We start from the raw sequence: 12,628 nt of genomic DNA, 5'->3' as shown, positions 1-12,628 counted from the left end.
GGGACGAACAGCTTGGTTCCCAGATCACTCAGCTGGGAGATGATATTTAGAATGATGGCTTAAAAACAATTCTGACCAAGCAAAGCATTAGTCAGCTTGGGAAAACTTTATGGCTTGGGAGGAACTTCTCAGGGAGGGAGAGGTAACAGTACATTCTATTCATCCCAGGAGGATCATTTGCCATAAGTCAGTCAGGGAAGAATTTGTTTTGGACCCACACAGAGAGAAGGGAAGCAGTGAAGGAAAGCAAGCCTGACTGGAAGTTCGAAGGCTTAATTTGCTTCTAGTCTGACTCTGCCAAACACTTACCACAAGACAAAATACATACCCTTTCTGACCTTGACTTTTCCAATCTACAGAATGGGAGGATAAAACTAAATGGTCCCTAAACTTCTCTGAACTCTGACGTCCATTTCTGTGTCACAGCTGTCATTTGGAGGCTTCTTAATGTGCGAAACAAATCTTACAGGAGTCAGAAGTACCTCTCTCCCTATGATCTCCTGCCCTGGCTCTGTGTTCTCTCTAGCTTATGAACACCTTCCTATGAGTCTCCTCATCACAGCCTGATTTTTATTATTGCGAGTGATTCCCCTCTCTTCCGTGGTGGGCTCTTGGTGAACAAGCCATTCATTTTGGGTCACATTTCATTCCAAGTTATTCATTTCAGGGTCACCTTAGCACATAGTGAATGCTGCCTTGCCTTTTGTTTGCTAGGATTGCATATCCAGGAAATTACAAGTCTATGATCGCTCCATATTTCAAGTATTACTATTTCTTAGATTTTGAACGCTAAGTATTTAATAATCTCTTGTGCAACCTTTGTGGTATGCTACTGATATGCAGAGATCGAACTCCTTTATTTCAGTGAACAGTTAGTGGTGGACAATTACTTTTTTTCTCAATCAAGGGGAGGGCAACTTATACATGCAAATGATTGCATGTACATATGATTTTCTATATACATACACATTTTCTCCTGGCCAGTATGTATTCTGTTGGCTTAAATAACTGAACAATTTTTACATTTGTTTTTAATTTTTATGCTATACCTCTGGTTACAACTATCTCCTAGTTCTTCCTACTATTTGCTTATTATGAAGCCCTTCGATGAACTTTAAAGCTGAAAAGGTCCATCTCTGATGCAACCCTTTCTTTTACAGTTCAGAAAACTGAGGCCCAGGGACGCCTGGGTGGCTCAATCGGTTAAGTGTCTTTCTTCGGCTCAGGTCATGATCCCAGGGTCCTGGAATCGAGTCCCGCATCAGGCTCCTTGCTCAGTGAGGAGCTTGCTTCTCCCTCTCCCGCTGCTGCTGCTTCCCCCTGCTTGTGCTCTCTCTCTGACAAATAAATAAATAAAATTTAAAAAAAACCTGAGGCTCAGAGAGGCTTAACGTGTCCCTGCTGGTCACAGCCAAGGGAGAACTAGAACAGATCCGTCTTGCTTCCCAGCCCAATGATTGCGTCTCTGCTCTAGCACGGTAATATTTATAGACATAACATAGCACACATATATGTTTATAAAATATAAACAAAGAAATATTTATGTTTTGCCCACATTCTGTTACAGAAAGGTAGAGAAATTCAGATATAAATTTCCCGCTTGGATGTCTCAGAAATGTGCATCTTCAGGAATATTATTCATTGGTTGAAGAAAATATTGCTAGGTAAGTAGAAGATATGTATCTTGTTTCTTTAGAAGCCCAGTTCACGCTGTGCCAAGGGGATAGAGTACAAGTGCCGGTTAATAATTTATAGTATGCATTCATCTCCATTCCTCTTTGACTAAAATATTAATCCTCCATTGATCATCATCATTTGCTTTTTGCCTTGGCAATATACAGTGTGCAGAGAGTTTGATGAAAGGGTGATTTCCTAGACTCATCATAGCCGCCCGTGCTCTGCCAGTAATTTACTGACTTTATTTACTTGTGGTAATGAGCACACCATGGAGAGGATACCAGCTGCTGGGATTGTCTTGGGTGCCTTTTTTCTAGGGCAGGACAATGTAAAAAGCACAGCTGTTTTTCTAATTTAGTATTGGCAGCATGTGCCTGCGTTTTTAGTACATTTTTAGTGGAAAAAAAACCCGCAGGTGAATATAGAATATAAAAAATCTGAGCCTGGTTTCTATTAATAAAGTGAATTTGTTTAAAAGTATCTCGAGAAAGGTGGGGGGTGGTTTGTGTATATATTCTAAAAAATAATGGCCAGGCTTTGGAAGGTAGGACATAAAAGATTTGGTTTAGTGACTTAGGATTATATAATTGTTTAATGGGTATAATTTTTAAATATGTGGCGATATTTTATATGTGCACGTGTTTTCCATGTGTGTACAATTTGTATAATTGCTCATGAATCGTAGGCTGAGATAAAAGAAATTTAGTATGTAAGCCATCCTTTACTATATATATGTGTTTATTTTTTATTTTTTGAAGATTTTATATATTTATTTGAGAGAGAGAGAGAGCACGAGCAGGGGGAAGGGCAGAGGGAGAAGCAGGCTTCCCGCAGAGCAGGGAACCTGATGCGGGGCTCCGTCCCAGGACCCTGGGATCATGACCTGAGCCAAAGGCAGCCGCTTAACCAACTGAGCCACCCAGGTGCCCCTACATATATATTTATATATTAAAGAAGAGAAACTTTATATTTTGATTTGTAAAAAGGAAGTCAATTTGCAAATCATTCTTTGTTTACTATGAAATGCAGTTTTGAATTTTTGTCTAAAAATATCTATTTTTCCAAAATGCAGGCATTTTGACTAAATTGTGACGCCACGAGGGTGACCTAACTAAGGAGGAACTAGCACGTTTCATTCCCTCTCTGTCCTTGTCCCATGTTGGGCATTGAGTGCACTGCTGTTCAGACCACAAGACCCCACAAGCTAGCTCCTTTCACCCCTTCTCTTTCTGATTTTCATCTCTGCCTTCCTCTTTTTTTAAAAAATAGAAACATTTCTGCTTTTATCTCCTCTCACTACCTCTTTAAATCTCCTTTATTTAAATAAACCTGAGAATTGCAAGAACTCTTGGCACACCCAAGTTTGTGGGCTGAGCTGCATGCCTATTACAATACTCGTCATTTCTCATAGGTGATGCACCAAAGATATGGTGACTGTGGGGCACTTGGTTGCTTATTACACACTTTCAGGACAATGGATTTATGTTACAATTGCTCCTACTCAGCTAGGGGCCCAGTTTTTCCTGAAGCTCAGGGAGATAGACCTTCTCTTTGAACAGTCATTTATGTAATGCCTACATATTGGGAGGTGGGGGATGGGGGTAGGAAAGACTTAGTAATTGTGCTCTACTCTTGAATATTGTAACTGGACTACTTGGCAAGTCACCATTTTAATGTATCAAATAGATATTTTTTCATATATACTTAATATATATTTTAAAATATCAAAGATATATATCAGGATCTAGCAAGGAAATCTGAAACCGCTTTAAGTATTTACAAGAAAAGAAATTCAACATAGGAACTGGTAACACAGGTGATGAGGAAGCTGGGAAAAATAGGCTTATCAACAGAGAGAGAGGTGAGGGAGGCAGAGTTACATATAGGCAAGGACACAGGAACCAGGGTCACCTAGCTTTGGCTGGAAATTTGGCAGACCTGTCTGCAGGAGCTAAAGCCCTAGAGGAGACCATTCAGTCATCTGAGAGGCCATCCAAGGTGGAGGAAGTGGCAGCCTCATGTTTCTCCCCACCCCCTATCTCCTCCACAATCTCATGCCGATGTTGGCCCATCGCAGAAGGCAGCCAGCGACACTGGAAACTCAGGAAAAACAAGCTGTGGAGATCAGCTCCCCTTTGCCAGCAGTGCAGGTCAGAGCGGGGTGGCGGAGCAGGGACGCGAAGGAAAGGGAGAGGAGAATGGATCATGGAGTGAATAGGCTCAGAACTTCCACACGAAGGTCACCATCTGACTGTAACTGAATCCTCTTGACCCCCATTACTGGCAAAATCTTCATGGCAGTTGATGAATCCAAGTGGGCAGGGACTACAGAATCTGAAGGTTATCCAGAGCCTGCCTGCTGACCGAGCTTCTCTTTGGGACTTTCTATTTCTCTTTCTCCTTCCTCCCACTCTCACCACTACTTCCTTGCTTAAACTTTCCCTGTGGTTACTAGTCAGAATTATGTAGACTTTCTGGGGAAAACCTCAACTCTTCTTCAGCTGGCTTACAGCCTTGGTTTAGGTTAGAATAATTAAATCAAGGATGATGTCTGCAGAGGAGCGGCTCAAACCTCAGAGGTGGGATGGGGCCTTCTCCACACACCCGCCCAGAAAGTGATCTCTGAGAGCTAAGGTGGCTTCTCAGCCCTACGTATCATCACTTGTTGCCAGATATTTGAATTATTTGGTTAATGTTGCAATCCTAATAGAATATAGATTTCTCATGGATAAAGACTGTTCCCTACAGGAGTCTATATCCCTTAGCATAGTGCTACTCAAATATTAAGTACTGCAATGTTTTTAACTGAAAGGTAAAGACCCCTAAATGGACAAAGATAAGCTCTAGTGTCTGCGGTTTTGGTTAAATTATATAAAGTCTTGGAGCCTCATGTTAATGCTTTTTAAGGTAGAATTTTAAATAAAGGACATGCTTTTATGACCTGTCCAATTACATCACAAGCAATTCGAGGGCAAGGACATTAGCGTACATTTTAATGTCAAGCATCCAGCCCACTGTCTTGGCACAAACAAGATCCTCAGTACATGTTTAATAAAGAAGAATCTGATTGAAAAATTGAAAAGAAGATTGGCCAAGCTGCAATATGAATATGCTTTTAAAATATTTAACTTCCTTTAAAATTTTCTATTTCTTTTTATTATTTAGTAGTAAGAAAAATTTGGAATCTACTTATCAGGGGTTGCAAACTCAAATGCTTACCAGGGATCAAGCAAGTAATGAGAAATGAATCTGGTTGTGACAAAAGAGACTAGTAGGGACCGTTGGGACCTGGAGATGATTGGAGAGCACTCTAAAAGTCCTCTCTCCAGGGAGAAGCGGATGTCCTGTCCTGGCCAACTGTCCTATGAGAGAGTAGCCGCAGTGTTGTCCAAACTTCTGGATATGTATGTGGAATTCCTATATGTTTAAGGCCAGATCAGCCAGTTAGGGGATTCTTCTAAAAACAATATCATTTTAGACTTCCAGGTGTTAATAATACTTATAATTCCTCCTAATATATTTATTGAAGATGTTTTGGGAATTATCTTATGATTTTGGAGCTCTAATTTTCCCTGTCTCCATTTCCAATTTTTTTTTTTAAAGATTTATTTATTTATTTGAGAGAGAGAGAAAGAGAGAGCTTGAGCGGGAGGGGCAGAGAGAGAGGGAGAGAGATCTCAAGCGGACTCCATGCTGAACCTGACATAGGGCTGGATCTCACGACCACAAAGTCACAACATGAGCAGAAACCAAAGGTTGGTCACTTAACTGACTGCACCACCCAGGTGCCCCTCCCTTTCCTACTTTAACTGGAATACTGTATCAGTTTTACTCAGTTTAGTGGCAGGGGTAACTATAAGTCAGAAAAGAGTGCTATTAGGGCGCCTGGGTGGCTCAGTTGGTTGGGTGACTGCCTTCGGCTCGGGTCGTGATCTCGGAGTCCCTGGATCGAGTCCCGCATCGGGCTCCCTGCTCGGCGGGGAGTCTGCTTCTCCCTCTGACCCTCCCCCCCTCTCATGTGCTCTCTCTCATTCTCTCTCAAATAAATAAATAAATAATAAAAAAAAAGAAAAGAGTGCTATTAGCTATTGCTGAACTTTGACCTTCAATTGACGAAAGTGCTGAACAGTTAGTTGCCTTTTCGGATTATTTTCTACAGCAAACATTTTTTTAAAAACACACGAAAGATAACAGATTTTCAGTCGACCGATAGATTATCAACAAATGTGCTTATTGCATAGAGACTACAAAGTTTATGCATACTCTTTTTTTTTTTTTTATGCATACTCTTATGTTTCGATGTGGTCAGCTCAGATAAGTGCAACACACTGTTGACAAAAGTAGGCTTCTGAGTTCTTGTGGCCAAACAGCCAGGGAGGTTCATAGACACAAATCCTCTGCGCACCGGCAGAGACTAATGGCTCAAGCAGAGACACCTGAGTTTCATAAGACCTACTCCAATTTGCAGTTGATTTGATGTTGAGGGGATCTAATAAAGGTAGTCAATGAGTCATTTTCCAGCATGATATAACTAGAATTGGTTCTTGGCCCAGAAAGATGTGAGTCAGTTTAGTCCTGACTCAGTTCCCAGTCTGATGCACGGTGACTCACTTCCCCATGTGATGTCATGTTTGTTCCTTGTGAGATGTGACCTCTTCGTTGTTTTGTTGTATTAGGGTTGTTTTCTTTTTTGAAGAAGAAGAAGAAAATGAGAATATTGTAGCATAAGATGAAATACTCCAAGGAATACAGAATCAGACTAATAAAAAAAAGCCTTGATTTTCTCACAGTGAGCCTGAAGAAGTAATTAAGCTTTAAATGCCTATATTGTTGTTCCCATGTATTAGGATTGTTAATTTCCAAACAGCCTAGCTATTAGCCAACATTTGATTGAAAACATTTTGCATGTAAAAGAGGAAAAATTGGTATAACAACAATTCAGTCATTTGGTAGATATATTTATAAAAGGCAGCTGCATCTGAAAAAAAGTCAACAATAGATGGTGAGATTAAAGAGGACACATGCATTGATCTTTCTAGAAAGATACATTAATTTGTATACAGAAAGTAAATCCCAAATGGAACATTTGTTATGAAATCCACGAGCATTTCAGAATACGTAGAATTTTTTTTAAAATACGATAAAAATGGCTTTTTATGCTTTTGTCAATTGTGAATGAAATTCAATACATGGCCTGTGTAGGGGGTCAAGTTTGGAAGCAGAGGAGAAAAAGCAGTGTATGCATCTCAGACACTATGTAGGGAAATGGATTAACTTTGGTCTTCCCCTTAGGCAGACCAAACACTCTCATCATCAGTAGATGTCTATACTGAGAAAGTCAAAGCAATGGAAGTTAAGGTTGTTTCAATGACAGCAATAAAAACCCTTTTTGGCTAATTGAAGCTAAAAAGGGGGATATTTTAGGGGATGGATGAATCAGAGTAGTTGGCAATAACCAAGCCTCAGAGCACTTTGAGGATCCCCAGACTAGGTAATTCTGGGCCTGCCAGGGTTCTGTCAACCTGCAACTCTCTTCAATGGCCTTTTATAACCATTTATCCCTATTCATGTTTTGAAGACCTAGAAGAATGATCCATTAATTGGCCCACCTTGGCAGGTACATCTCCTTTTGGATGAATCATCTCTGGCAGAGGGTACAGCTGCACAATTCTCCATGGGAGAACTGTTATGAGCTGGTAGTCATCCCAACTTGCGTCTGCTATGTAGACCATTTGGCTGGTTCTCCAACTTCTTTACCCTACAGCCCCAATCATCACATTTTTTTTTTTTAAGATTTTATTGATTTATTTGACAGAGACACAGCGAGAGAGGGAACACAAACAAGGGGGAGTGGGAGAGGGAGAAGCAGGCTCCCCGCGGAGCAGGGAGCCCGATGTGGGGCTCGATCCCAGGATCCTGGGAACATGACCCGAGGCAAAGGCAGACACTTAATGACTGAGCCACCCAGGTGCCCCCAATCATCACATTTTTATCTGCCCTGTAGATGAGTTTCTCAAAGTCTTATGTTAACATGGATCACCTGGGGATCTTCTTAAAATACAAATTCTGATCCAGTAGAACTGGGGTACTACCTGAGATTCTGCATTTAAAGTAAGCTCCCAAGTGATGCTGATAAGGCCAGTTCATGGACCAGACTTCCAGTAGCAAGACTGTAAAGAGTTTCTTGGTCACCTTACTAATATCCATTCTCTCCTCCCCCTCTCCTAATAGCATGGACATCTTTATTCAAGCATTTATTTCCACCCCTATACAGTCCATATGCTTTGGAGGAAACTGAGCATACTCCCAGCCCTAGTGGTGGGTACCAGTTGGCTTAAACCTAATCAGCTATTCAATGTTATTTCAATGGCCCAGGACCTAGAGCAGTGGCTAACAGGTAATAGACATCAACAGATATTTGTTAAATGAATACATGGATGGGTGTGAGCATAGACAGGTGAGATGAGCTTATCCAATTAGGATGGATTTCAGGACACTGGCTTGGAATGCTGGTGTGGAAGCCCTCTTTGCCATTGGATGTGAATGTTTGAGACTTGATTATGACTGGCAGCCTTCCTACAACTGTTAGGGAGTCAGCCTTAAAATGAGGCTGACACTAGAGAAGGCGGAGCAGAGAGGCAAAAAGAAATGGACCACTGATGTCACTGAAACACTTGATCAACTATGTCCACCCAACAGTTACGAGAACCAAGAATCCCCTTCAATTTTAAAGCCAGTTTTAGTTGGAGCCTCTGTTACAACATAAAGAGTCTTTTTTTAAATAATTTTTTTAAAGGTTTGTTTATTTTAGGGAGAGGGTGTCCATGTGCATGAGCAGTGGGGGGAGGGGCTGAGGGAGAGGGAGAGAGAATCTCAAGCAGACTCCACACTCAGTGCAGAGCCTAACATGGGACTCGATCTCACAACCCTGAAATCATGACCTGAGCTGAAGCCCAATTGACTAAGCCACCCAGGCACCCCTGTTATAACAGAAACAGTCTTATCTGACAATAGGTCAGATATGTCTTATTCCATTCCTAGGATACCCCATTATGGTGCGATGTGGTGGTACCTTCATGAGTCACTGTGGTCATAAAGCACCATGGTCAGAAAGCATTCCACAACACTCTCCGATACAGATTTAGAAATAGACTGTATTGATGAAAAATACTAAGCAAGTGTCTGCAGGAAGAGCAGAAGTCTGTGATCTTAGCCTTTCATCGATCTAAGGAAAGACATCTACTGGAATATGGAAGGTTTATGTTCTATCTCCTTGTTGCTTTCCATATAGGGAAGGTGAGAGAACAACTCATCTGTGGGGATACAAACACTACTGGGGCACCAGGCGTTAAATAGTGTTAAATGTTTTCAGGATGTCCAGGAAAGCCAGTTTTTCAGCTTTGGAGATTTGAGGCTTGAGGGGGCAGAGAAGAAGCCTCCAGTCCTATAGAGGAAGCTAAGTTGAGTTGGAGGGAGTCCATCCCACTGGGAGAAGGTGGAAGGCCCTGCTCCTGTTGGCCTGCCCAGGCTGCCTCAAGTGACCTCCCAGAGTCATTTCTAGAAAATTTTGCTCATCACCCACACTACACTAACCTAAACTCTTTTGCCAGCCAGTTGCTTAAAATCCTTCACTTGCTTCACCACTGCCTTCAGGATAAAGTCCCCGGAGTTTGTTTTCCAAGATTGTCATCATCTGGCCTAACCTAACTCTTCAGTCTCTCTCGTGTCACGCTGACATTATACCAGAAACTTCAGCTGTACCAGAGGGTCTTCTGCGCTCCCGACATTTAATACATCATCACTTCTCAGTGTCTGGAAGTCTTTTGCGCCATGGCTCTTCCCGGAATGCATCTTGCTGAGCGCTGTGCCCACTAAATTTCCTCCTGATCAAAGCCCGCTTATCCTTTAAGTTTCAGCTCAATTGTTACTCTCTCTGGGAAGCAGTCCCAGATCTTTAATCCCCACACCCAGCATAATTATTCACTGCTGCTTCTGAGTCCCCATAGCACTTGGTTCACACTGCTAGCTTCCACTTATCACCTTGTTAAGCCACATATCCATGGCCTCCCCTAGATTACGAGTTTCCCTAGCATAGAGAGCTTGTCTTATTTGTCTTTATAGCTTAAGCCCTACTGGGCTACTCTCCATGGGACTGATCCTGTTGGCCCCACTGTAGGATCTTGACTTTTATTCTCATTAGGGAGCATGCCTTAAGACCAAAGTTGACCAAACAATTGTACAGGATTCTTGATGAGAAGAGAATCTGAAGATGGACAGCCTGTTAAAAATGCAGAAATTTGCAAGCAGGAGACGGCCTAATGAGTTTGGAAGGGAACAAAATTAGGAAAAGAAGAAGCTTGATTTTTTTTTTAAAGATTTTATTTTACTTATTTATTCGACAGAGAGAGATAGCGAGAGAGGGAACACAAGCAGGGGGACTGGGAGAGGGAGAAGCAGGCTTCCCACAGAGCAGGGAGCCCCATGCGGGGCTCGATCCCAGGACCCCGGGATCATGACCTGAGCTGAAGGCAGATGCTTAACGACTGAGCAACCCAGGTGCCCCAAACTTGATCTTTTGGAACAGAGTTTCCAGAGGGTCGGTGGGACCAGCTGCCTTGGAGAATAGCCACTGATACCGAAGATGATCTAGTATATAAAAGAAATAGTATATTGTTTAAGATAAAAATTTCCCCCCTTTCGGCCTTTTCGCAATGATTGCATTGCTGTTAACTTTCTTACTAAAGTGTAATGCTCAAGACAGCAGGAAGCCAGCTAGAAACAGCTGTGTATATGGCCATTTATTGATCTGCCCTCACTGTTAGGACGTAAGAGGTGGGCTTTCTATTTCCACAGCCAGTGGCGCCCGGGTTGTTCTTGTTGAAGTCCCAGTGACAGGCACCTTAGACCACATGGAGTTAAGGGATGTAGTTGATTCTTTCATTTTCTTCAGGCCAACGAGCTTCAGAGATCTGTCACCATACATCCTGACCTCTGTGGATTTTTAGAGCAGGATCATGTCCAGAACTGTAAGAACCAGCAGGTCATGCGGCTTTTCTGAAGGTCTATTCAGCCACCTCAGAATATACTTACAGGCGTGCTAATGCCAAGGTACACGGGCCACTGGGTGTGAGACTGACAGGAGCAGAGCCCTGGAGGCCTAATGGGGTGGTTGGCACGGCGACAGTCTGCAGGCCCCGTCTGGCCTGCACGGCAGCTGCACATGGTCCTGGGACCCGAGCCAGCTGGTGGCTCATGGCAACGGTTTCTGGGTCCTGGCACCAGCCCAAGATCGGCCCCAGCTTCTTAGCCCTGACCTGGCAGTGGCTTTGTTCTCGCTTGGAGCTGAAGTTCACCCCCGCACCGAGCCTCAAGGTGAAGGCAGGCCCTTGAACCCTAACCCGCGTCCACCTCTCGCACTGCCACGTCCTCTGCTCTGGGTGAGGCTAAGGGCCGGGAGGAAAGGCCAGTCCTTGGGGGTTAATCTTAGCCTCAGAACTTTGGTAGTGGTTTTGCCCGCGGTGGGGCTGAGCACTTCGGTGCTGTGTGCGCTTGGGGCTCCAAGTGTGGGTTGCGATCGTCGGGGATGGAACAGAAGCCCGGCAGGAGATGCCCCTGACCCCGACTCGTCCAGGAGCACTCTGAGGCAACTCAAGGACTGGATTTCAAAACTGGCCTTGGTGTAGCCAGAAGAGTCACCCCAAATAGGGGTCTCCTTAACCGGGTATCAGGAATACCACAAAATTCTCAAAATAACATGGATTTTAATCTCTATTAGAACGTTTCACACACATTTCAAATGCAAACATCAGTGCTGTGGGTCTCCTGCCAAGTGTGGCTAAAGCATCTTTAGAACATCTTGCTATCTTTATTGATTGGAAGGGGCAATCTAAGTAAAGCAGAGTGCTTGCTGTGCATATAAAGCTTCTAGATACATCTCCCGTCTTCCTCCCCCCGCAGATTGCCTCCTGAGCACCTCCCCTGTGGAACTCCGAAATCTGATTTTAAATTATAGTCTTTATTTGCATGTTGCCCCCTCATGTTGCAGTCTAATTCTCCCAGATTGAGAGAAACACAATAAAGGAAAAAAATTTGTTTTCAGCGCTTCCTTTTTCACAAACTCTTTTTTTGGAAACCACAACGTCGGATCCCAGCAGAGGTTCCTGGGGCCTTTAGGAACATCAATCAGTTTCGCAGCTGGAGGCCGAGGCTTTCCTCAGGGAAGACTTTTTACATAAAACAGATTGTACTTTGTCCTTGCCAGGGCAGACAAAGGTTTAAATTAAATATGCAGTGAGCTGCCGTTGGCCGCTTGCCACGGCCTGGGGGAGGTGGGGAGGGAGAGCTCGTCCCTACTCTCCTTCCTTTCTCTGCAGTTGTTTCTTTTTCCTGTTTCTGTTTCTCCAGGGGACTCATTCTGGAGTTAAAAGACCTGGGCTCTGGGCTGGGCTTTTCTGTAAATTCACGGTGTGATGTGGCGCAAGTCACGGGGCCCCCTGGGACCTCAGTTTCCTCTTCTGTACAATGAGAAGTTTGAGATGATGTGTGAAGGTCTTTTCCATATTTAACCTTCTAAGTTATCTCCAAAGCCAGCTGTGTGCATTTCCAACGAGCGCCGCAAGCCTCAGCTCTGAGCCGCGCATCCCCACCATTCCTGGGCTGACAGGGGTGACCTGGCTGATTCCTTTTCCCACAGACCCCAGGGGCCAGGCGGGCCCACGCTTTGCAAGAAGGAGGCCCGCAGAACAAGATAAATGGCAAATGACTCCGTTATCAGTCTTGGAGGTAATAAAGAGAGGTGGGGATTGAAGTGAATTGGCGAGAAAGATTCCTCAAAAAAGGGGCAGCCTCTACCCACCTCAGCTGAAGCCACTTGTTGCCACCAGGGAATGTGGACCTCTGGGACAGCAAGGCTCTTTTTGTTTCTGTTTTAAGACTGTATGTTTAAGTAATC

The 12,628-nt window shown here is 43.6% G+C and overlaps 2 long non-coding RNA genes across 8 annotated transcripts in view; one reads left to right on the top strand and one right to left on the bottom strand.

The window, feature by feature from the left end:
* Positions 1–12,628, top strand: part of LOC145722215 (uncharacterized) — a 43,213-nt gene that overhangs the window by 19,579 nt on the left and 11,006 nt on the right. For 4 of the 6 annotated variants that reach the window (XR_014146318.1, XR_014146320.1, XR_014146317.1 and 1 more), the window contains exon 3: positions 1,568–1,664. This is a non-coding gene — a long non-coding RNA (uncharacterized LOC145722215). Of the gene's footprint in view, positions 1–1,160; positions 1,278–1,567; positions 1,665–11,626; positions 12,460–12,628 lie in introns of those variants that run through there. The other 2 variants (XR_014146321.1, XR_014146316.1) reach the window with 2 other exon arrangements.
* LOC145722216 (uncharacterized) overlaps positions 1–12,628 on the bottom strand; it is a 42,702-nt gene that overhangs the window by 27,298 nt on the left and 2,776 nt on the right. The window lies entirely within an intron of this gene.

The sequence above is a fragment of the Leptonychotes weddellii genome, chromosome 6, assembly GCF_054177405.1.
Source record: "Leptonychotes weddellii isolate Sample4059 chromosome 6, ASM5417740v2, whole genome shotgun sequence".
Taxonomy (NCBI): Eukaryota; Metazoa; Chordata; class Mammalia; order Carnivora; family Phocidae; genus Leptonychotes; species Leptonychotes weddellii.
The sequence above is the reverse complement of the archived record's forward strand: the minus strand, read 5'-3'. Positions and strand labels throughout refer to the sequence as shown.